Genomic DNA, 25,908 nt, shown 5'->3' with positions numbered 1-25,908 from the left:
ACAACCATGTGGGGTAGGTTAGGCTGAGAGAGAAGTGTCTGACCCAGTGAGTTACATGGCTGAATGGGAATCTGAACTTGGATCTCCCCAATCCTACATTAAACTGGCTCTCAACCAGTTGGTGATCAGAGCTCTCTGTCCTGTTTTCAGTTAGCACTTATCCATCCTATGTGATGTCACTTAAGTAGGGACATAGGCAACTGCCATATACCGAGTCAGACCATGGGTCCATCTAGCTCAATATTATCTTCACAGACTGGCAGTGGCTTCTCCAAGATTGCAGGCAGGCTCAGTTAAGCAGCTAAGGAAAACAATTTATGGAGAGATTCTAGAAGTGGGTTTCTTAAAACCTGATTTAGAACGTAAACACTACAAACACCACACTTCACAGTACTTATTGCAACCCGATCACCCTATCGCTCTCTTTAAGGAGAAAAAAGTCCCTTTCCATTTATGGGAAACAAGGTGGCGCTTATACCATCAAGTACTACCACTTAATGCGGCTAAGCCATGGCTCCCAGAGGACCAGCAAGAGTGCCCTAAAATCACCTGCAAACAGAAAGCTAGTGAGCTAGGTAAAACATTCAGGGAAACCCACTCACATTTCTTAAAAGAGTGTGTGGTAGCCAAAAGAGTGTGGCAGGGAGTAAGGAAGCTGTTAGAGTGGCCTGATTTGGAAAAACAGACTTGGGAAGAACTAACATCGGTTTTGAGCGTCCCAGAAAGAAACCTTCAAGGAAATGGGATGGAACAGGTGCCCTCATACTAGGGAATTGCAACGTTCCCCTTCTCGTAATCAGGTTAGTAAACCTGTATGTCATTTATGCAATGCTCCTGCATAGGAATAGGGAGGGAAGACGCGACAAAGAGGTTCACGCAGATGAGACAGTAAATCTCTTCTGGAAAAGTTTGTATGGTTATGTGCAAAAAGACAAGAGTATCTCTTCTAAACCGCTATGGGACAAATTATGGAAATGGACGTTGGACGTAACCCCCCACCCCCCGATTACCTGATGTGCCTTGAAATCCCCCACCCGGGGTTACAGTACTACCAGCATATACTTCATAACCTTGTGGGTTTCCAAATCATTGTGTGTAAATATTTGTAGATATATCATGTACAAACAACCACTTTGTATATAATTGTGCTTTGGCAACGTACTGTATGCTTTGGTAGTTTGTTGGTTCAATAAAAAATCTTGTCCTATTAAAAAAAAATCTTGTCCTATCTTGGAGAAGCCAGGGAGGGAATTTGGAACCTTCTGCTCTTCCCAGAGCGGCTCCATCCCCTGAGGGGAAGATCTTGCAGTGCTTACACTTCTAGTCTCCCATTCAAATGCAACCAGCGCAGACCCTGCTTAGCTAAGGGGACAAGTCATGCTTGCTGCGACCAGACCAGCTCCCCTCCATAGACCATAGCAACAGTCCATAGATCAGAGACAGAACACTTACTTAACATGCTGAAGGTCTAAGGTTCAGTCTTAGTATCTCCAGTTTTAAAAGCAGGCAGTACAGCTAGGTAATTACCTGGAGAGCCACAACCAATCAAAATAGGCAGTACTGGGCTGGGTAGACCAATGGAATAACTCAGAATAAGACAGCTTCAGGTGTTCAAGTATTCACACCTGCCACCGAGTCAGATCACTGCTACCTTTTCAGTTCCATCACTTTTCTCTCCTCCCATCATTCTATAAGAGCTGATACATGGAAAGAATGTGTATTTATGCATTCGGCAAGAGTGTTCCCCCAATCCATTCTCAGGCTTGTATCATTCTTTTTTCTTCTTCCTGGCATTCAACAAAAGTTGATTACAAGCAGATTACAAGCACTATCAGATTAACATTTTCCTGTAATAAATGGTCAGGAAACCCTGAAGCAGAAGTGGCATTCAGCATCCCTCACTCACCATGGAAACCTTTATCAGCCCGAACTTGGACTGTTCATCATTTCACATTAAGTCTCCAAAGTCCCGATTTCATCAGAGGGAAATGCTTCATTAGGAGAGAAAGGCACTAAATGGATCACTTGGCTTGTAAAAGAAAGGGTAAAATAAAGCCAAATGGCTGAAGCGTTAGTTTCTCTTACATTTCTGGTTCTAAGGCACTAAGGTCTCAGTCCAAAGAGTTTAGCCATAAGAACAGCCCTGCTGGATCAGGCCCAAGGCCTGTCTAGTCCAGCATCCTGTTTCACACATTGGCCTACCAGATGCCTCTAAGAAGCCCACAGGCAGGGGGTAAGGGCATGCCCTCTCTCCTGCTGTTGCTGCCCTGCAACTGGTATTTAGTGGCATCATGCCTCTGCGGCTGGAAGTGGCCTATAGCCACCAGACTAGTAGCCATTGATAGACCTGTCCTCCATGAACTTGTCTAAGCCCCCTTTAAAGCCGTCCATTCTGTGACAGAGAATCCCATAGGTTAATTATGCACTGTGTGAAAAAGTACTTCCTTTTGTCTGTTCTGAATTTCCCAGCCTTCAATGGGATGACTCCTGGTTCTAGTGTTGTGAAAGAGGGAGAAAAATTTCTCTAGGTCCACTCTTTCTACTCCATGCATAATTTTATACACCTCTATCATGTATCCCCATAGTCACCTCTTTTCCAAACTAAAGAGCCCCAGATGCGGTAGCCCTGCCTCATAAGGAAGGTGTTCCAGGCCCCGATCATCTTGGTTGCCCTCTTCTGCATCTTTTCCAGTTCTACAATGTCCTTCTTAAGATATGGTGACCAGAACTGAACACAGTGCTCCAAATGTAGCCGCACCATAGAAGGTGTACTAAAACTACTGGTTCAGCAGGGGTCAGATGACACAAAGGACCAATAGTATTTCATTGGGTCCTATAAAGCTGCAGCCTCTGGCTCATTCTGAGCAACACTGTGCTCAGGCATTGACTAGCCCCTGGGCCCCACTGCCTTCAGAATTGTTACTGGTTTTAGAACCAATCTGTTGGGACAATACATGCTACAAAAGCTGGGTCCAACTAGAGGTGGGGCAAGACCATCAAGTCCAGTATTCCATTTCGAACTGCGACCTTCCAGATAACTGTAGAAGCTCAAAAACAGGGTAAGTAGGACACAGGCTATCTGGAAATCAGAGGTACACTTGCTGTTGAACATGGAAGTTCCATTTAGCTAGTGTAGCCAATACCCTCTGAAAGACATATCCTCAGTGGAGGATAGTAACTTTGGGTGGCCATAGCTGAGCATATAAAGCTTTGTATTCAGAAGATCCCAACTTCAGTCACTGATATCTCCAGGTGAAAGATCAAGTAGCAGATGATGGGAAAGATGTTTGCCTCAGAATCTAAAGCAGAGGTTCTCAAACCTGGGTCCCTCGACGTTGCTGGACTACAATTCCCATCAACCCCAGCCACAATGGCCATTTGCTCAAAAACAAATGCACACTCTTGCTCTAAAACCTGCTCTGTAAAAATGTAAAACTCCCAAAGACTAAGTAGATGCAAGAATGTCTGCAATGGAAACAAAGAATGCATAGCACATCCATGCTAATCCATGACTGCTTAATGAGGTTTTCAGCACCTTCTCCTTCTGCAGTTGCTTTAAATACACTCAGGGTGCAGCTGCTCTTGAGCACTTTCCCCCGCTTTTTAAAAAGGTTATCTTCCATCAACTTCAGTAACACTTTTTAAAAATAACCTCCTTGGCATAGCTGTGAGTTTCTTGGCTTCATTTCCAAGCCTGAACATTTATTTATTCTGAAATATATAAGGAAACGACAGTATCAGCTTTCCATTTTCTCCACAATACTGGAAAGCCAGTTTTTTTTCCCATTGGCAAAATGCAGTGGCCCCCGATCTATCTAAGGGGCACTGTGTCTCAGCCCCCCATACTGATATGGGGATGGTAATATTTGAATCTCTGAGTGGGTTGCTGTAAGAATGGCTGGTATACTGCTTGTGCGTTTCTGTGAAATATGCTTCCTAAATGCTATACATTATTAATATTTTTTCGCATTACAAAACATATTGACATTTATGATGATTTTGCACACAGCAGACATGTTCTCAAAATGTTTTTTGTTGAAAGGATACATATACTTAAGCCTTTCCACTTTTAAAAACTTCCAACAGTGGCTTCAGTTGTCACATGCCCGGTTTGCATTTTCACTCTATCTCCCATGGTCCCTGGAGGTCCCTGATCTGATTCATGTCTGCCCCCATAAGAAGTCTGAGTTAAAAACTGAAGGGTGGATCAAATATATAATAAGCCAGGCCTGAACATCTAGGAGGTTTGGGTGTACACCGAATGGACGCAGGAGAGTTTCAAACTGGGAGCATTAATTTCTGACACATACACACTATTCTAAATTTTGCAAATATCTAAGCTTGAGGTCACCTCAGTGTTGATCATGGTAGCCAAAAGCTAGGAGGGGTTGCAGTTAGCTCCCTGGTAGCTCTTCCATGAAGTGAAGCAGTTGCCTGAGGCACGATGAAGAGGTCCAGTTATGGTTGTCACCAGCTTATCTGGTGGTGACTCAGGAACGGGCTGCTCCTGCCACTCACCATCCTGCCATTTGCTGGCATTGACTTCCATGCCCCAGTAAGGCATGCTATTAATTTCCCCCTCCTCACCCAAATGGGGAGCTCCTCTTCTTTCCCCTCCCTGCCAGCTTGAGCTTGGAAACACCCCACCACCATTGTCTGGCCTGGTGGCATAGTCTAAGAACTGCCACTGCAGCCTTGGCAGCAGGGCACAAGAGTGCTGTACATCCACCTCCTGGTGGGAGGATGTCTCATATTACATAAGGACATAGGAACATAGGAAGCTGCCATATACCGAGTCAGACCATTGGTCCATCTAGCTCAGTATTGTCCACACAGGCTGGCAGTGACTTCTCCTAGGTTGCAGGCAAGAATCTCTCTCAGCCCTATCTTGGAGATGCCAGAGAAGGAACTGGGAACCTAATGCATGCAAGTGGCACCATTCCCCTAAGGGAAATATCTTGCAGTGCTCACACATCAAGTCTCCCATTCAAATGCAACCAGGGCAGACCCTGCTTAGCAAAGGGGACAATTCATGCTTGCTACCACAAGACCAGCTCTCCTCCCCCACAAGACCATCTCCCCTATTGTCCTTAGCTTCAGGCAGCAAAGTGTGTTGGACCTGGCTAACCCTGGAAGAAGGCCCGAAATAATTCCATGTGCCCCGGAGTTCCAAAAAAACTCCATTAGTCTTCGTGCAATAATCACCCAAGAACTCCAGCAGACCACTAAGCTAGGGCCAGAGTTCTAGGGAACACCTGGAGGGCAGCAATAACACTGGAGGGCGGCACACTGGTGTGGGGAGTTAGGGCATCCTGTTCTCTGGGCCAGCTATAGATGCCTTTTGCCTGCTTTTGAAATGGCAGGAGCAGCCAAGTCTTAAAAACTAACAGCTCAATGTACCAAGGAGGAAACTCTTCTCTTATGTAGCAGTATGTGGCAGCGGGGGGACGGACCACAAAGCTCTTTGCAAACTTCGTTTCCTCATTAAAATATCAGCTGTGCTATTGGAAATGACAGGCCTAAAAGACAACTACTAGCATCTGCATGAAATCTATGAGAAAGTTTCTGGTAGCTGTTGCTCTGTACAGCTGTGCCTATGTATCCCAAACAAGCAGCATCAGGCACAGTGGGGGCTCAACACCTCTGTGCACCCAAGGCAGGGTGCCAAATGCTGCACCCCATGTGTGCACCTTCCTCATCCTCTTTCCTTTTTTATCAAGTGACTCTTGCTGCCACCCCAATAATCCGCTGCCTGAGGTGACCTCCTCACCTTACCTCATGGAAGGGCCGCCTCTGATTGAGCAATCTCAGTGTGCTCCTACTGTGCTAGAATATGTTGTGTGTCCTTGGTTGTGTGTATGTTTAAAGCCTTTTGTTAAAAGACTCAGGACTCAGCACAAAAGGTTCTGCATCGCCAGGCAAGAACTGTCTTAAACAATCCCTCGTGAACTAGTCTTAACCAGTACCTCGTGCAGAGAAGACAAGGAAGCTCTTAACCCCTCTCTCCCCACAGACAACCAATCATGTAGCCCTGGGCGGCCGGACTGGCCTCCCAAACGACTGCCAGCTCCATCACAAAGCCAGTGGGGGCTGTGGGGATCACAAGTGTGGGGGGCATTCTGGGGGAACCCCCAATACCGGGAGGCTGCTTGCAGCCTCCTGGTCAGGGGGTCTACTCATGTGTCACCACATGCCACGGCAACACACGAGCAGGAAGACAAGGTTAATGGAGCACCTACTCTGTTAACCTCGTTTAAGGGGAGGGTGTTTTAGGCAGGCTAGCCACCCTGGGAGCACCGGCCTGCAAGCCCAGTGGTTCCCACGATCACTGGAAAGCAGGCTAAGCTCCCTTAGTCTGCTTTCCAGTGATCGTGGGAATAGCCTCAATATTTCAGGGTAGCCTGCTCCTGCCCAAAATATATCTGCTAATCTCTAGGCTAATGCCACACTAGTGCAACGAACAAAGATGCACCCACACAAGAAGGTCACGCAGCTGAGTGGAGGCTCAGAGCTGCTCACTCTCTAGTGCTCTTGGTCTACTTGCACAAGTGTTGCATTTGCACAAGGACAGCAGATAGCTTTGCATCACGAAAAAGAGGTTTCACAGCAGGAACTGCTTCACAGGAACACAGGCTGCTGGTTTAGTAGAACTGCCTAGTGAAACAGCCTTGCACGAGTGCACCATCAGTCCGGATGTCAGCCATTTTCTCCAGAGAAAGCTCTATTGCTTTTGACAGATTTAACTTTCAGGTAAAAAGGCTTTGGATCGCTGCCTTATTTTAATTTAATTTCCAGTTTATGGGAAATGCCCAGCAATGTGAGCAGCAGGTGTGGGTATTGTTGGCCCGTCGTCCCCTGGCACCACCTATGCCTTCCAGAAGCTTAAGGCAGTGTACATGGAGTTATCCCATTTTGAATACACTTTAAACCACTCCTTTGGTGGTTGGGGGTGTTGCACATTCATAATTAGTTGCTGTTCTCCTGCTTCTGATCCTGCTGACCATCAATCTTCATCTGTCATGGCTCCCCAGCACTGATTGCATCGACATCCAGCTGGGGTCCATTCAATCCAGAGTGCAGCCAGTCATTGTTAAAGTACCCCTAATATATTATTCTCCTAGCTAATGCTTCCTTGTAGGTTTGGCTTTAATTCACAGGAACAAATTGGGTACGTTTGCAAGGCATTCAATGACCTTAAACCACATTCTTACTTGCTATTGTATTGCCAAGCAGAGCATTTTACTATTTAAAAAAAAATGAATGGAGAGAGCAAATCTGGAGGACATAGGGATCAGGCATCTTCTGCTTTCCTAGGTGTGAGTGAAACCAAGTGATTCTGCTCTGCGAAGGCACCTCTGAGCTTCTAGTCCAGCAAACAGGCAGTGTTCTTACTGTGTCAATGCATGCAAGTGAGACATGCAATGAGATCTTCTAAAGGACCTCAGGGATGTCCTAGGATGCTCTAGGGAGCTACTTTTTATATGCCAATTCAGGGATTTTGAAAATGTGCAACCAGACACAAAATGTGCAGTTTCAAAATAACGTTTGTGCAGCTCAAAAATACAATGCATGCAAAAGTTGTATTACTTTAGATGCTGTAAAAAGTGACTGATAGCCATGAGAAAAGTGAAGTGAGTAGTCCAGACTTTTGTAGAACCCAGACCCTGATACCCATTTCTTCTTCCCCTGCTGAAGACACTTTCCATAGGTTGCACTGCTACTCCCCACAAAATCTTCACCAATCATTCTATGGCAGCTTCATGTGTAACATGGCAGTGAAGCACAGGAGAGTTTCTATCTGCTGCTGCCCACACACACACCCCACTACAGCCACCATTTTCATGATGGTGTGAATCTTGAGGTGAATGCCAGGCAGTTACAAAGCTCAGCCCAACATTTGAAACCAACATTTGAAGGTGGCTTGATGAAGTCAGGCTGAAATCGATAACTGACATTCTCTGCCCAACACCAGCGACTTCAGAAATCACAAAAAATGGTGGCATCAGAGGGAGTGCATGCTGGGTGGAAACCAGTGACTCTTTGGAACTTACTCACTGCTGCTACACTTGAGGGAAGCAGCTATAAAACATTTGGCAATGAGATTTTAAACCAGCTATGTGCATGAGCCTACAGAACCTGTGAAAGTTCCTGCATCTTCCATTCATTGCATTACTGGGACTACATTCCTCAGCTACTGCATTCTACTATTGCTACTACTACACAACAACCCTGGAAAGAAACAATCCATGGAAATCTATTTGCTTATCAAATTACTCCTCATTCTAGTACAGGAAAATCACCTTTTGAACTGCTGAGGGGATGCAAAGCCACCACCAAACTTGCCCAATGGCAACAACTGATAGGGCTTTCCGTGCCATCTCACTCTGAGGATTCAGAGATTCGTGATCAGGTAAGAGAGAAGCAACAAAAATACAGATTATGTGTGGATCAGAAATGGAGTATGAAGCAGCAAACATTTCAGGTGAAGGACTTTGAGTACGTCTGCCTTATAAAGTGAGAAAGGGATGGTCCCAATATTTGGTCCTGACCAAAACAAATAATTGAACTCCAAGGAGATCCTGTCATATTAGATGATGGAAAGAAATGCAACAGTTCAGGACTTTCAAGCATGCATACTATGAGCAGGGGCGTAGCAAGGTTGGAGTGGGCCCAGAGACAAGATTTTAAAATGCCCCCCCCCCAAAGTCCAGGGCCTCCGCACACCCCAGGCCCCCAAGGATTTAAGTCTGATATTCCAAAATAAGTATGCTGCCTGCAAATACATTTCACTAAATACACACACACACGTCACAATATATAGTGATATACATTGAGTACTATACATTTGTATTACTTTTAATGCCTAGAACACACTAGAAAGATGAATTATTAAAATGGGCCCCTCGCTGCAGATTAGCAAAGGAGACTTTCAACCATGCAGGGTGAACCTATGTTTGTTTTCTCAGAATTCTGAACAAATTCAGTCAAGTTTGATTGCAGGAGGCTTTTCACTGGAGGCTTTTAAAGCCCTTTAAGACACATCTCCTCTGGAATGGAGGTGCTGCATTCACATGTTGGCCAGATTTATCCTGAAGTCCCTGCAAGTTATTGGGGAGCAGTTCACACACAAGAAAAATAAAATAAAAGCACCACACATGCTTCACAGTTCTCACTCAGACCTTCTGGGTTGCAAAACAACTTGAACATAAGTGCATTTATAAATGAATGAATGAATAAATAAAATTAATAAAATACTGTTCCAGAAGTTTTTGCAATTTTCTGCCATGAAACAAGCCACTTATAGGACTTTTTAGATAGTTTTTTAAAAGTCAGCAAATTTTCCAAGCTGTTTCAAAATAAATATTCAGAGACTTCTCGGTCCCTCCCCCCACATATCCAAGCCCTATGGCAAGCAGATCCCTATATATGGGGGGGGGGGGGCGGGAAAGGTAACCACAAAAAGGAGTTCACACTCTACCTGGCAAATGCTGGTCTGGGTTAAGCAGGGCAGCAAGGGGTCTTCTGCTGGAGAGAACACTCTGGCTGCCTCCTCCTTCCTGGCTTGCTTGGGCCCTACTCGAGTTCAGGCTTCACTGCGGCCTACACGGAGGCCTCCGTGGAAGCCCCGCCCACCCGCCGATCAGCTGAGAGGTGGGAGAAAAGGAGCTCTTTGCAGCTTGCCTGCTGCTTCGATTGCGGGCCAGCAGAACAAGCAGGAGAGACGGCGAAGAGGGCAAGTGGCTGAGAGGCTATGGGGCTGGGCAGGGGGCAATGGGGAGTCACATGAGGTGCCTCTGGGGTGCCCCTCCAGGCAGTGGGGCCCCCAGACAACTGTCTCCCCTTGCCCTATCATTGTTACGCGCCTGACTATGAGAAATAAGGCAAGGGATTCTGATGATCTCCATTGAGGAGCTAGAGAGGACTTTGATCTTGCCTCCAGTTTTGACCTCACAGAGGAGGCTGATGAAAGTTATGGACAATCCTCTGTACCAGAGGAAAAAAAACATCACTAGCCAGAGAACCCAAAAATTAGGAGAAGTGTGTGCAACAGGAGACCACCTAAAAGACTTCAAGACTGTCACTGAATTTTCAAGTAATTCCATTCTGGTTGTTATAAAAGGGAGGGAAGTATTGAATTCTATCTAGTAATCTTTTATATTTTGTGTTGAGAAGTTTGTCCAAGTGGAGATCCTGTAGAGAGTGTTGGGGTTGGAGTCAGAAAGGGAAAGGGAGGGGAAAGAGGAGAAAATGGAGTTGTTTCTGAATAAACTCTTAGTTAAATCTATATAAACTTACTTTGTGTTTATGAAGAAAGCAGCTATAAAACACTGCCCTAATTTTCCTCTGCAATAGTGCTGCCAGATTCCTAGTTCTGAGCATTTTCTCCCACTTTTCTTAGGCATATTGTGGAAAGTAACTCATAAGAACATAAGAACAACCCTACTGGATCAGGCCCAAGGCCCATCTAGTCCAGCATCCTGTTTCACACAGTGGCCCACCAGAAGCTGCTGGAAGGCTATAGCAGGAGTTGAGGGCATGCCCTCTCTCCTGCTGTTCCTCCCCTGCAACTGGTACTCAGAGGCATCCTGCCTCTGAGGCTGAAGGTGTCCTATAGCCCTCTGACGAGTAGTTGTTGATAGACGTCTCCATGAAGTTATCCAAGCCCCTCTTAAAGCCATCCAGGTTGTTGGCTGTCACCACATCTTGTGGCAGAGAATTCCACAAGTTGATTATGCGCTGTGTGCATACAAAGGCAACAAAGTATATGAGCACAGACAATGAAAATACACAGGTGTGTGCTGTGGTGCACACTACATGCACAAATTACCCTGATTGTGCAGGTCTGAATTTTCATTAAAAAGAATCTTGCCCCAACTGTGTCTGGCATGGCTAGGGGATAGTGAAAGCACTGCTCACAGAGGACAACAGACATGCCGGGCCTTTTTTTTTGGAGGGACCAGAACCCATACCTTTGAGAGGGCATCCTGGTCCCATTCTGCAAATGCTTCCACTCCAGCTGGTACCCAGGATTCTATCCCAGATGCCAGTTGGGGTGACATTTGGGAGCATTCCTGGCCTTTTCATTGTCCCCTGCTAACAAAGAGGACGCCTGCACAATGCCTGGAAATGCTGCAATTAACCCCGAACAAACACCAGAAAATAATGGAAGTGAAATCTTCGGCAGTGTTCCAGCTCAAGCAGAATCCTGAGGCACAGCAGCCCCTATTTAAATCAACCCTAAAGCCATCCCTTCCTAATGATTCACAAAACTGACAGGTTTATTCATATATTTCACCATACACACTTAGCCCCTGAGGGCCTTGGAACAGTTCCTCCCTAGCTCCGGAGGGAATTGATGCAAATGCCGAGTTCTTCGCTTAAGAGAGTTTTATACCTCTGAATAACAAGGATGTTGCAGCTCAAAAATGAGGAGCAGTGAAATGGGGTGGGGGTGGGGGTCTCTGCAGCACGGGACTGCTCTGTACGGCCCCCAAGCTGCTCCATATAGACTGCCACATGGAACGGATGAATCTATTTCATGAAAACAACTTTACAAAAGAAACATTCTTGTGAGGCCCAACAAAAGTTTATATATATATTTATGCTGTACATTTAGAGTCTGTACACATCTACATGTTTTTTCTGAGAATGATTGTACTGCCATTCATTTTTAAAATGAACCCAAATGCACAGTGCAGATAGGAAGCATACTGCTGTATGTGTGTTCAACATAATGTGTGAATAAACTACATGTGTGCAGATCTGTGCATGCATGCACTGTACACAAACTGTACATGCACTGAACGTAATGTATTAATAGGGCTCATGTGTCAGGTGTCATCAATGGGAGCCCTGCAGGGCTGGGCTAGATACTGCTCTCCAGCTTCTTGGACCATTGGTCTAGGTCTGCTGGTTAAATGAGGGAACTACAGTTAGTTAGTTCAAGCTCAGACACCATCACTTCAGTTTAGAATCCAATTGGCCCTTGCAATCAAATGACATCAATGAGCCAATCCTAGGCTGCTGCCTGCTATAAAGCTTCCATAACCTCTGCTGTCCTTCAGCTTAGGCAACTTGTTGCTTTAGATGGCCATTAGATTCTCCCACTACACTGTCAGACTACATCATTTAAGGGCTGGTTCAGATGATACATCTGAATCAGTCCCACCCAATGTAGGACATTTGTTTTGTTTACATAAACCACCACCACCCAAAAAACAAAAACAAAACACAGATCTCTAAGCAGTTGATACAAGGTTGAAATACAGCACAAAAAGTACATCAAGTAAGCAATTAAAACATTGAAAACATTTTAACATTTGACTAAAAGCCTGGTTAAACAGATGTGTCTCAAGGGGCCCCTCACCCGATCTGTGCAGGCCATCCCACACGGTCATGATCATTTGAGGGGCAGTTCTCCTGCACCATCCACACACAAGGTTTCATATGAGAGGCAGTTTAGAACAATGGCATAGGGAGGGCATAGGGAACCCATAGGTATCCCCCCCCACCGCAGCCGCAGCCCACTCCATCTCCTGGTGATGGTGCTGTTGGTGAGTGGGCGGGTGGTGGTGGCCTCCCCTCCCAGCAATGGTGTGCTCCTACCAGCCATGCAGTATACCACTGAGGATGGGCAGGAAGCAGCGGTGGGCTGTAGGAGTAGACCATGGGCAGTACAGTACATGGGGAGAAGGAGAACTGTGTCAGCAGGTGATCAAGTGGCCCCAGAGATGAACCAGGGGGCCCTGAGGCAGGGCCACATGGATTCTTGGCACCTAGGAGCCTTATTATAGCTCTGCCCCTGGTTTAGATGAATGATGTTCCACCATGTGATTGTAAGGCTGCAGGACTGTAGACCAGGAGAGGGGCAGGACTCATGTCCTGTATACTCATGTCCCACATTGCATATTGTCCAGGCCAGGCCAGTATGGATGTATTGTTCAAACTGGCCCCTAGCTAGCCACTGTCTGTGCACTGCCTTTCCCCCAAGTTTGCACTCAAGGCAGCACACAACAAGAAAGATGACAAAATGAGAGTCTGTGAGACATTTCAGGCTGGGTCAGTTGACCTGCCCTCTTAGAGCTACTGACACTTGCCCATCTGAGCAGCCATTGCTTTGGCTGGGTTAAAAAAAAAAAAAGCCAGGCCTGATCCAGCCCCTGCAGCAGAAGCACCTGTGGCAGCTGGGGAATCAGAGAAGCAACAGAGACTTTTCACCATCATCTAGCCCCTGTACCTTCATGGCTGCCATGGTGAGGCAAAGACTCACTAATCTGGGCTGGACACTGGTTGATATAACTAGACTCCAGGTGTCCTTTCCTCATTGGGATGTAGGCTGCTCTGGTGTTGCTACTGTTCCTTGAAAGATGAGTATCTTATGCCAATTAGGAACTGGACTGCCATCTCATCCACCAGTAGAAACCTCTAAAGAGTCACCAAGCAGGGACATTAGAATACAACAACAACAAAGGACACCAACAACAACCACTGGAGGGATGCTGTGCTGGGGTTGGATATGGAAAGTTACTCTCCCCCTGTTTAATATCATATCATATCATATCATATCAATTTATTTATTGTGATTGATTACATTTATAAACCTCCCCATCCAGAGGCTCTGGGCAGTGTACAACTAGTTTTAAAAAACCCATAAAAACAAACATCATTTAAAACACACTACTTAAAACAATATAGACTTTTAAAAACACAATTTAAAAATAATTAAAATACTTTAAAATAATTTAAGAACCTTGGAAGGCCAGTCCAAACAAGTAAGTCTTTAGGGCTCTCTTAAAGTCCAACAGCGAGCCTAAACTGTGGATATCTGCCGGAAGTCCATTCAATAGGCCAGGAGCAGCTACAGTGAAGGCCCAGTTCCGAGTTGCCACCAGACGTAATGGTGGTAACTGGAGATGGACCTCTCCAGATGACCTCAATGTGCGATGGGGATCATACCGAAGAGGGCGCTTTCTAAGGTAGCCCGGACCCATGCCGTTCAGGGCTTTAAAGGTAATAACCAGCACTTTGTATTTTGCCCGGAAACATATCAGCAGCCAGTACAACTATATAAGAGAATCACCACTTTAACACTGCAAATATAACAGTGCAGATATAAGAGAATAACCACTTTAAAAGGTGCCTCTGTGGTGTTAGCAAGAGTTCCATTAGCATGGGTTACAGCAGTCTATGTTGACTTACTCCTAAAAGGTCATACTGGAAAAACCATACAAGAACCCCGATTCAGAGACGTTTGTGCTGAAGGCTTCACTATGCACACTTGCTTGGATTAAATCCCATTGAATTCAGTCATACTTCGGATGGGCTGTAAATTTCATTAAAAACAAAGGGATTTGAGTTAGTCTCAACTAACATTTTCTTTCCATTTCAATTTGACTTAGGCATGACAAACGTCTAAATTCATCCCCATTTGGGCTGGGAAGGGGAATTCAGTGAATTTTCTGTTTATTCCCCCCTGTTTTTTCTTGGAGGTGGAAATTAATCCTAAAGAATCAGGCCTTGTCCTTAAAACACGTTAGTCTTCTCTGTTGCATTCACCAAGGGGCAGCTGTTACACTCTGCAGCCCAGAAAGATAATTGAAAGAAAAATTGATTTTATTGCCTGTAATAAAAAGCAGCTCTTATTACTCTTACAAATTACTCATAATTGCAATTGTCTGGAGAGTGTCTTATCAGCTTGAGTGGGACAGAGCTAAGCTGGACACACAATAGCATTTTGTGGGTGATGATTTAACAATGGAGTTTGCTGCTAATGGTTGTGTAAATTAACACTGTATGACAAGTTTGGTTCCTGTACCTTTACAAGGCAGTTTCTAGCATCATCATCATCATCATCATCATCATCATCATGATCTAATTAATTCTATCCCACCCAACCTCAAAAGTAGAGGTTCCCAACCTTGGCACCCCAGATGTTGCTGGACTACAACTCTCATTATCCCCAGCCACAATGGCCTTTGGTCACTGTGTCTAGGGATGATGGGAGTTGTAGTCCAACAACATATGCAGACCAAAGGCTGGAAACCCCTGCACTAGTCAATGATGGGATGTGGATTCTTTTGGGGTGTTGTTGTGTTTTAAGCAAATGATACTAGCATGTGCTGCTGAGGCAGAAGATGTAGCTTGAACTTCACAGAATTCTCTTTGCCATACATTTTCTTGGACCAATGTTGCAGTAACAAATGATGTCCAATTATAACCAGGTGGCTGATATAGTCGACATTAGACATTCAAAGTTTATTTTCAGCGTTTAGCACTATGCTGATTACCTGTTCAGGGACAAGCTGAGTTGCCTTTCCTAAGTTATTGCTTTCAGGTTACCCACAAAACCACAGGCAACTTTGCAGCAACAGCTTTTCAACCCTTCAATGTGTTTAGAATGCAAAATGGTCGATTAAGGAGATACCATTTCCTCCACCCTCAACAGCGCCAATTATAAGTGCATCTCCCATGATCCAAAGCTCTCTAGTTCTGCATTCTGCTTCTAACAGTGCTCATCCAGAAGTCCCTAGAAGCTCACTAGCGGAGCACAAAGAGAAGAGTCCTCCCCTCTTGCTTCTATCCAGCTTCTATCCAGCAGTATACTGTTTCTTTATTCTTCCTGATGGTGAGGACCTTTTTCTTGCAAGATTTCCATACAGAGGACTGCCATCATCATGCATCATGATTGTGAGTGAGCAGCCTCTTGTGCCTTCTAAGTTTAGTGATGCAAAACAAGCTTAGAAACAATTCTGACATAGTTAGGGAGGATGAGAAAGGAGATGCTGTGGTTATCATGTACAAGCATTCTACAGGGTGCTAGCTTTGGACCTCACTGAGGAATATCAGAGGAACTGTACAACCTACAAAAGAAATGTCCAAGAGCATGGCCTAAGGACACATGACAGAGCTGCCTTGTTGAAGCTAAGCAGGTCTTGGTGTGTTCAGTGCTTGGATGGGAGACCCATGTATGCCACCTATGGCCGTAGGTGCATAGCTCAGTGGTAGAAAATCTGCTTTGCTCTGCATGCAGAAGGTCCCAGGTTCAACCCTTGGCATCTCCATGCAGGGCTGGGAAGGAGTCCTGCCTGAGATCTTTGAGATCTTGGAGAAGTCACTGCCAATCAGCAAACAATCCACTGAGCTGGATGGACCAATGGTCTGACTTGGCATAAGGAAGCTTCCAAAGACATGCAGGAGCAGATCTATGCAGATAAACCCCAGAAGAACTGACCTGAGGTATTCTATCTCCAAACCCACAAACTGAAAAGTCCTGGGTGCTCCTTAGGCATTAGTACTTTCACTACAGGTGTGTCTGGCTACATCATGGACATTATCCTGAAGCCTGGCACTACTAGCTCGCCTAGTTATTTGCTGAGCATCCCAGAGGTCCTGTGGAAGCTATGATCCACTGACAATATCCCAGAAAGCTCCTTCAATCTGAGCAACTGTAGATGTAGGTATGGTATATAACAACATAATAGGGAGGAACATTGGAAGATGAAACATCACAGTTTTGTGACGATGAAACATCACAGGAAGATTGAAACGTCACAGTTTTTAGAATGCTTGTTAAATCTTGGCTTTTTATCCAGGCCTTTACATGACTGTTTTTATTGCTGCTTCTTTGTGTTTTACTCATTTTTATGTTTGCATTTTATAGATTTTAAATTAGATTGGTTTTATATTTTTAGCTTAATATTTTTATTGTCATTTTTGTTGTATGTTTTTTTAACTTTTGTAAACTGCCTTGGGATTGTTTTTAATGAAAGGCGGTATATAAATTTGATGATGATGATGATGATGATGATGATGATGATGATGATGATGATGATGATGCCTTAAACCCTGTCAGACCATTGGTCCATCTAGCTCCGTATTGTCTCCACTGACTGGTAGCACTGCTCCAAGGTTTTAAACAGATATTTCCCAGCACTACCTAGAGATTTCAAGGATTGAAACTGGGACCTTCTGCATGCAAAGCAGATGTTCTACCACTGAGCTACAGCCCCATCCCACACAAAAAATAGCCACAAGCCATTGAGGGTGGAGATTGGATTGGATCTGGAGATTAAGAGAAGGAGTCAGAGCAAAACCTGCGGCACTGAAGTCAGAGAGCCCTTTATCACAATCCATGAGAAGGGCTTGAAGGGGCAAGAGAACGAAGCCTCGAAAAGCTTACCACGCCCACAGACTATCCTCAGGTTGTTGCTGGGCGGGAGGATCGCCGGCCCAGACAATTGCTGGTTTCTGCTGGCAGCAGGGAGGTTTGGGGTGGGAGGCCCCTTGAATTCCTATAATGCATCATGCAAGTGTGTGGTGCATTATGGAGAGTGTGGTGATGCTGGCCAGGAGGCTATTGGTGTGTGGGTGCCACGCGGAGCCAGGCTGCACCGACACATGCTCAGTTCCAGGCCCGACCTTAGGACGGGGCAACTGGTGTGATCACCCCAGGCCCCACGCTTGGACAAGCCCCGCAATGGTGCTGGCAGTGGCTTGCTCGGCCACGTGCCCGCCTCAGCTCCCACTGCCAGCAGCAACTAGCCAGAATGTGTGCTGGTGGGGGGAGGAGTGGCAGTGGCGCACAGCACACCAGCAGCAGTGGCTGAGTGAGCGGCAAGCAGCCTGCCTCTCCACTCGCTCGGCAGCCTTGCATTGCCTCGCACCCGCCTCAGCTCCTGGGGCTCTACAGCACTGACGGGCTGAGGAACTTGTTGGTGGGGCAGGGGTGCTGCTCTCCTCCCCCTGCTGATTGGCCAGGCCGGGTGCATGTCCTTCCCCTACTCCTACAGCCTGCAAGTGGGGGGGGGGAGAGACCCAGTAGCAGCAGCATCTGCGTCTTCCTCCCTGCTTCCTCCATCCCTCCACTCAGAGCTGTTCCTCACCTACTACTTCTTCTCCCTCCTGGGAGAAGCCTCCGCCAGGAGGCTGAGTCGGTCAGACCCACCTCCAGAAGAGTCCTCCTAGGTGCAGGGAGCCAAGCTGAAGTGAGCGAGCGGGTGGGCGGGTGGGTGGGATATGCCCCTTGTGGTTAGAAATCGGACTCTGCTAACCCATCCCATGCAAGTGTTGTGGAAGTCTGCTGCAGCCCGTGAATGGCCCCCATGGTGAGAGGCCCTCTGGGTGATGGTGCGAGGCACCTTTGCTGTTGCCTTTTTAGGAGAAGAGCACCTTTCATATAAAGTGACTACCCCAGCAAAGAAAGTTTTGGGCCTAAGGGGAGGCAGTATGCAGCTTCTCGGGTGCCCCCCCCAATATAGGGCACCTTCCTTGAGCGCTCTGAGGAGTGCTTCCCCGGACAGGTTCAGCTGTGTGCCCCATTGACTGGCAGCCTCTCCTCACCCTGCTCGCTCTCAGGGACTCAGCTTTGACTGCAGAGAACTCCTGACTTAGGAACAAGAGGGATGGAGCAGGGTTGTTCCTCCCTAAATGTTCCCCATCCATTTCACTGCTTTTCTCTGTTTTGGACCAGTCTGCAGAACCAATTTGGATCCACTTTTAAGTGGACAGTTTGAACTGTCCTGTGTCTTTCCCATTAATTGGGTCTCTTGAATCATGGCAAATGTGTGTATGTTTGTGTACGTGTTTTATATATGATGTATATTAGACTGAAATATTAAGGAGGGCCCACACAAGCTGATTTTCCCCTAGCCCCGTGCCCCACCCCAGGGACGGCCCAGATCAGTTAGTCCAAGTTAATGGCACATTTGTGCCCTTAACCTGGGCTAACTGCTGGGGCTCCCTTGTGGGTTTGCCATCATGCCACCGCCAGGAGCCACACAGCTCCTGGCAGTTCTCACACACAGGCAAAACCAGGCTGGGCTTCCTTAGCCCTGTTTTGTCTGTACATGAGCACAGCCTCAGATTCTGCCAGAATCCGAAATTTTACTGGTTTTCCAAACTTCAATATGACTTACCTGGCAGAACACACTTTTACCTCTCAGGCCAGTAAAATAACTAACAGCTGATTGGAAACCCTAGTTTGAGTCCTTTGAAGCTACCCTTAGGGACATTATAGTATCCTAAATATTTTAAAATATTCTGCTTGCCCATATGGCTGGATCATTTGTTCTTATCCATGGCTTGTTAACTAAATAGTAAAGTTCGTAGTAGGAAGGTTGTAATCATGCCTGACAGACATTTTTAGAATGGTATGTAATGCTCATTTGCAATAGTGGTTTAATTAAACTATTCTTTTTTTAAAAAAAAATTACTTCACATCTTCCTAAAAACTCATCAAGTGAGACTGACATCCTCGTTCTATAGGACTTGATTGACGGGAAGGAACAGATTGACTTGGCATGTTAGTAGAGCTCATTAATCTTCTTCAAGTACATACTAGAGAAACGCAGAGTTTTCTCCACAAGCTGTTCCCAGAACAGTGCTTTGACTATTTGGACTGCTGGCAGTCTAATGTCACAAAGAGACAAAGAAAGGGGAGGACATTCTCCCACTACACTCGCGGTTATTTTAATAATATGTTCTACTATCACTTCTGAGCCCAATCCATAAGTTAGGGAGCTATGCTGAATGGAGATACTTTGAGTTCGAAAAGCTTTTGTACAGAGATGGTCAGTACTAGGAGTTTGACCATTAACAGAGGAAGGTGCCCCATATTGAGGCCACCCATTGGGCCATCTAGCTGAAGAATCCAGCAGGTTATCCAATACCTTTTCTAAATCTGCACCTGAGATCTTTGCTAAATGGAAATGCTGGGGATTTGACCTGGGCCCTTCTGCATAGTACTATTCGCCTGCCGGTGTCTCCATGCCCCTGTTTCTCTGCCAACCCAGGACTCATTCTCCCCACCATCATATCCAGTTTCTCTGGCCTCATTGGGCATGCCCACAACTGGGCAAAGAGGAAGGATGCTTTGTGCCTCACCACTCCCACCCGCACTGCCTGGTAGGTGCTCAGGAGAGGGAGGAATAGCATCCTGACAACTCTCTCCTCATGTGCCTTCCCCAGGTGGGAGGTTGGCAGCCAGAAAAAGCCATAGATCACAGTCCTGAGAACTGTGGATGATATCTTCTGTGTCCATTTCTAGCCATTCTTTCAGGTCATCCATCTATCCCATTCTCCTCTTTCCTCTTTATCTTTTTCCTGCTAGCTTTAGTTGTGGTATTTGATATTCTACTCCTGTGAGGATATGTCCACAATACTCCAGTTTACTTCTCTTGATTGTCAGTATTATTTGTTTGTGTGTGTTTTTGCTTTTCAAAGTACTTCTTCGTTTGTTGTTCTGCTGGTCCATTTAATCTTGAGTATTCTTCTGAGACACCACATCTCAAAGGCTTCCAGTTTTTTATCTGCTTCTTTCTTGATGTGCTTCTTTCTTGATTTCCTGGTTTCACATCCTACTACTATTTAATTACTGCTTTTCAACAAAGTTTCCAAAGTGGTTTACATAGAAAAATTAGCAATAAATAATTGAGATGTTTCCCTGTCCCCATAGAGCTCACAATCTAAAAAAGAAACAAGGTAAACACAAACAGCCACTGGAGGGATACTGTGCTATGACTGCATAGAGACAGTTGTTCTCTCCCCACTAAATATAAGAGAATCACCACTTTGATGGGTGCCTCTTTACTCAGTTAGCAGGGGGTTGTATGTGGCTTACAGTATCAGCATAGGACATTACATTATAAACTTTTGAAGATTTCTATAGCTCAATTATTATTTTTTAAACTTTTTGTTTTTAATATCCCACTCTTCTTACAAGTAGGAGCACTGTACCGAAGGAAAAGCAGTATACAAAGTGTGTGTTCTAGTGCTTAGCTTTGGCCCATCTCTTAAGCCTTTCTGCTGGCCTCTTGCAGGGCACCAAGCAAGGCTCAAAGATGGTGTCCTTGGAACTGATATCAGGGAACAGACATTGAGTTCCAGGGAGAGAACCATATTCAACACCTCAGTTTTGCAGTACCTTGGAGAGCAACCAGTGAAGGTATACATTGCCCGAGTCCAAAATCCTGCCACAGAAATATCCATATCACCTAACAGTAGATATGTAGATACAACCATGACCATTCCCTAAAGAAATGTGAGGAGGGAGAAAACAAATGTGGCCACTCTTATCTTAAAGAGCATTTGCAGCTAGCAGTCATGAACAACCTTGTTTGGCAGTGAGAGAAAGAGCCAGCAAGTGGAAGTCTATCGTACTAAGAAAAACAAACTCAGTGGTTAAAGTGCTGAGGCAAATGGGAAGAGGGGATGGGGTGTGTGGAGAGAGAGAGCTGAGGAGATATATTATACTGGCTACTTTCCAGGAAAACTTCTGTGTGGAGAATTTGGGAGAGGATTCATTGTGCTTAAAACCCCTCAGGAAAGAATATGACATGATAAGAATCAATGAAGGAAATATGACAAGCACTACATGTTTTATATCAGAGAGAGAGAGAGAGAGAGAGAGAGAGAGAGAGAGAGACTGACTGACTCTTGGTTTCAGAAACTGAAACTCAGCAATCACAACAAACTTGAGTAACTGATGACCACAAACTTTGAGTCTTCACAATATTAGGGTAAAAACCTAACTGGAAAATAGAAGCCAGACAAAACATCTGGATATACAGGCTGACAATTCTATCCCAAGGCTTCAACTTGGAGGATAATATGAATTTGCTACTTTGTTTACCACCTTCCTGACAAGGAGTTGAGGGCAGCACTGAGAGTATGCCAGCCTCCCCATTTGTTCCTCACAACAACCATGGAAGTAGATTAGACTAAGAGTTAGTGGCAGCCATCCAGAGCAACCTACCGGTAGTATGCCTGCAAGATACACTACAGAGTGCTTTTTAGCTGCCTTGGGACCCTGTGTGCAGTGTGTGTGTGTGTGTGTGTGTGTTGTGTGTGTGTGTGTGTATGGGGGGGGGTGGATTTTGAACATCTGTGCTGCCTCCAGAAATGCCCTATGACACCTAAGAATATGTCCCTGAGGGCCAAACAGGCCTCGGGGACAAATTGTTTGTTGACACAGGGCACTTCTAAAGGCAGCATAGATGGTAGAAATTTTCTCTCCCCTGCTGCATACGCAGCTGCAGTGGTAGTGGGGAAGCTCTCTGTAGTGAGACTGCATCTTCCTGGCATGCTACTGGTAGGGTGCTCTGGATGTCAGTCCTTGATTGGTCATCCAATGAGCTCTATGGCTGAGTGGGGATTTGAGCACAGTCTCCTGAGACTTGCTCCAACACTAACCACTACACCGGTTTTGTAGCAATCTGTATCATGCTTCTGTCCAGGTTGTTTCCAAGCCAGGTGACCCATTCACTCCACCCTATTTGAACAACTGGATATGCCAATTTATGCATGTTCACAAAGAGATTCAAGTAATTAATAAATCATATCGTAGTATCTATTTTTGTTTAGCATATTTCTATACCACCCAAAACGTAAGTTCTCTATATTTAAGTATCTAATAATACTTAAATGAGTTATTCAGAATGTATTAAACCCTTTATTTTAAAAAATGTTTTTATGCCAGGGGGAGGGGGTGTTACTTCATTGAAATCCACCATTTTATTTGTTTGGTTCTCATTAGGCATAATTGAATTGACAGTACCAACAAAGGCTAGATGCAGTCCAGATGTTGGGACCCTCTTTATTTTCAAGCATCCATTTATCTCTGTCTTGTCATTCTTAGTTGCTTCACTTACCTGCCCAGGAGTGAACCAGCAATAAAACCATGCCTGGTTAAATGAACCAGGAGTTTTCCTAGCTATGGTAATACATTATGTACCATCAGTGAGCCAACACATATTTCCAATTAGCTGACACCTTCATCAAGAGCAAGAAAAATGATATTAAAATTTATATGCCATAGAGAAGTGCTTTTCATTACCATTACTCTCTCATGGTTGCATCATTGGGAAACATGTGAGGTTACTTGGGAAATTAACTAAGGATTGCAACTTAGATCAGATTATTGCAAAGAAGAGACAGGAGGAAAATCCCCACTGCCCAAATTTAGTCAGTATATTTAGCTTCATTTCTCCATCTCTCTGGGAGTCCTCATTCCTGACTGTCTATGCACAACAAATCACTATTTCCCAGCATTCATGCAGTTGACTGCAGTTCCTGGGGAATAGTGATCCTTGAATTGTGCACCACCAAAACCATCAGATTCCGATACGATCCAGCCCAATTGTGGCACTGCTTTGTCAGGCTGGAGTTGAAGGTAAAACCTTTTAACAGCCCTCCCTAGTGCATAGGACCACTCTGCATGGAGGTAAATACTTGGAGTCGCCATCTTTCCACTGGGCCAAGAACAATGTCCAGATGATTCAGTTTTGATTATTCAAAACTGAATTTTTGTACAAACCTAGTCTTCTGTAATTCTGGCCAAGATGTTTCCTCATCCTGCTTCCTATGGGCAGGTTCAGATGACCCACTGAAAATAAATAGACCAGGAACCTGAGATTCCAGGGAGCACATGTTCCCATCTGGTGTACCGTGTGAATCCATCAACCTTTGGTTCACAGCTGGAGTTATTGTCTTCTTTCCAAATGCAGCCTGAATTCTGTGACCCAGGACTGAAGTTGAGTTTGCAAAGTCAGGGAGAAATCTGCAATTCTGGCCGCAAACCAGAGGTTGGTGGATTTACATGTCATGCTAGACAGGAGTGCCTGCTCTCCTAGAACCTCTGCTTCCTGGCTTACCAACTTTTGGGGAGTCATCTGAACCCACCCTGCCCTACATCATTTTATGTGGAGATACTAAAACTGAACCAGGGACATTCTGCATGTATATCACTTATGCTATCACTGAGTCATAGCCCTTCCCCTTCATATGAACAATCCAGAAAAAGTATGGATATGTGGAATCCTCATTTAGGCTTTGTATTGCTAGCTCAGTTACTTGAGTAGCAATATAAGTTATTTTTTCCTCATGGTCTGGAAATCGCAAAATGAGAAACGATCTCTGCACATAAATTTACAACATTCCAAAGATACCCTGGCCTCTGGATATCCCACGATGCACTACAAGATAATCACAATACATTGAGGGATACCCCCGTAAGACGAGCGCTCTAGCTTCCTGACTCGGCATGCAACCCAAGCATACACTCAGGGGTGTATCTAGGTCAGGGCGGGCAGGGCACATGCCCTGGGCGCCACTTGAAGGGGGGCGCAATTTTGTAAAATTAAAAAAAAAAATGGCTGCCAAAAACAAAATGGCCACCGTGCATGCTCAAATGGCCTCTGTGAGGCCCTAGGCCATGCAAGGCATTGCAGAGGCCATTTGAGCATGCACGGTGGCCATTTTGTTTTCAGTGGCCTTTAAAAAAAAAAAGATTATTTTTTAAAATGGCCACCGCACATGCTCAAATGGTACCTGCGAGGCCCTAGAGGCCAGTGGTGGGAGGGGGAACCTTTGCAACCACCCCGCACAGCCTTTAGGAAGCCCCCCAAAGGGACTACAGGTAAAAAAATAAAAATAATAATATAATATGAGACACTGTACACATATTCAGATTGGCACTATGTACAGAGAATCAGGGCTTGTGAATACTGAGCTGACGCTTATGAGCTAGGATTGTATTCATTTGCTCTTACTTTGGTTCTTGTGATAAGTGAATTAAATGTGATGTCTTGCTAATATGGCTATTAATGATGAGTTTGTCTTTGAAGCAGTGTGAAATCCTTAATATTAAGGCCCAGTGGGAGTTTCTTACTCTCTTTCTCTCATTTTAACTGTCTTTCTGAAATACTAGAATATATTCGAAGTAGTGACACAGTTTACTCTGCATATCCTTTAATTATTTTCAGAGTATCTGGGAAAAGTCAAATTCTCCATTGATTTTTAAAACTTATGTAATGGTGATGCTACAGTGCATAGCAGAGAATTAGACAGACACTTCTGTTTAGTTTTCCAAGTATACCTCCACATAGTATTTGGGTATTTCATGAGCCCCAGCATACTGAAATTTGTAGTTTTCCAGCATTTTTTGGTCTGGCTAAGTCCACTGCTAAATAGTTTTTGAAATATTAAAAGATTAACGAGCCCGACTTGTATTTTTCAGATGATATTATGGTAAAGTTATCTGAAAGATGGATGTCAGATGCTTGGACAGGGGGGCGCAATTTCAGTGTTTGCCCTAGGCACTATTTTCCCTAGATACGCCTCTGCATACACACAATCCTGGCACTGCGGTTAAGGGTAAGTAACCCTGGCTAAAGGCTAGGGTTGACAGTTGGGCTACTCACTAGGGATGTGCCAGGATCAGGCTCAATCCAGAAGGTGCATAGGGGCAGCCAAACCCAGGCTAGGCTGCTCTGGTCTGAGCTTTGCTGCTTGTGTGCATAGCCTTAGTGTGTTCACAGCCAAGCAAAAGAAGAGCAAGGGGCTCTAGACAAAGTATTTGTCTTAAATCTCTGACACTGTCTATTCTGTTTAATGAAGGAATGAAGTAGCAATAAGAACTAGGAAAAATGGTGGACAACATATCAGTGGGCAGAATTAAGCAATGTGAGTGATATCAGCATGATATCAGGTGATGATTGTTGGACTCTAGTTCTCACCACACTGTGCCACGGCTATGGGCATAGCATTAATTGGACAAGCAGGACAAATGTCCCTGGGCCCATAGGGTCAGGGAGCCACAGGAGGTACCCAGACAGACCACCGTGCCGCTGCCCTGCCCCGCCACCACCCCTGCCCTACAACCACTTCTTATCTTGGCCCTCAGGGGTGGGGGGGTAAGCCAAGTGGGGCAGGCCACCCCCCATGGTGGTGGTGGGCACTGTGGCTGTTGGGCCTCTCCGGCTGGCCTGCACACCTCTCTGACTGTGACATCATGGGCATGCATCCATAGTCAAACTGCACAGGTGTGCAGTTCTGCTGTAGAGGCACACAGGCCAGCTGCAGAGGCCCAACAGCTACAGCGCCCACTGCCGCCACCATGGGGGCGAGGTAAGT

At 45.4% G+C, this 25,908-nt stretch overlaps 1 protein-coding gene and 1 long non-coding RNA gene across 2 annotated transcripts in view; one reads left to right on the top strand and one right to left on the bottom strand.

Annotated features, from left to right (window-relative positions):
- The window catches only part of LOC128326685 (uncharacterized), a 56,384-nt gene extending 46,818 nt beyond the window's left edge, over positions 1 to 9,566 (bottom strand). The window contains exon 1 of the long non-coding RNA XR_008308198.1: positions 9,479 to 9,566. This is a non-coding gene — a long non-coding RNA (uncharacterized LOC128326685). The remainder of the gene's footprint in view (positions 1 to 9,478) is intronic.
- The window catches only part of CELF2 (CUGBP Elav-like family member 2), a 914,911-nt gene that overhangs the window by 38,356 nt on the left and 850,647 nt on the right, over positions 1 to 25,908 (top strand). The gene's annotated exons all lie outside the window — the stretch shown is intronic.

The sequence above is a fragment of the Hemicordylus capensis genome, chromosome 5 (genome assembly GCF_027244095.1).
Source record: "Hemicordylus capensis ecotype Gifberg chromosome 5, rHemCap1.1.pri, whole genome shotgun sequence".
NCBI classification, from domain to species: Eukaryota; Metazoa; Chordata; class Lepidosauria; order Squamata; family Cordylidae; genus Hemicordylus; species Hemicordylus capensis.
The sequence above is the reverse complement of the archived record's forward strand: the minus strand, read 5'-3'. Positions and strand labels throughout refer to the sequence as shown.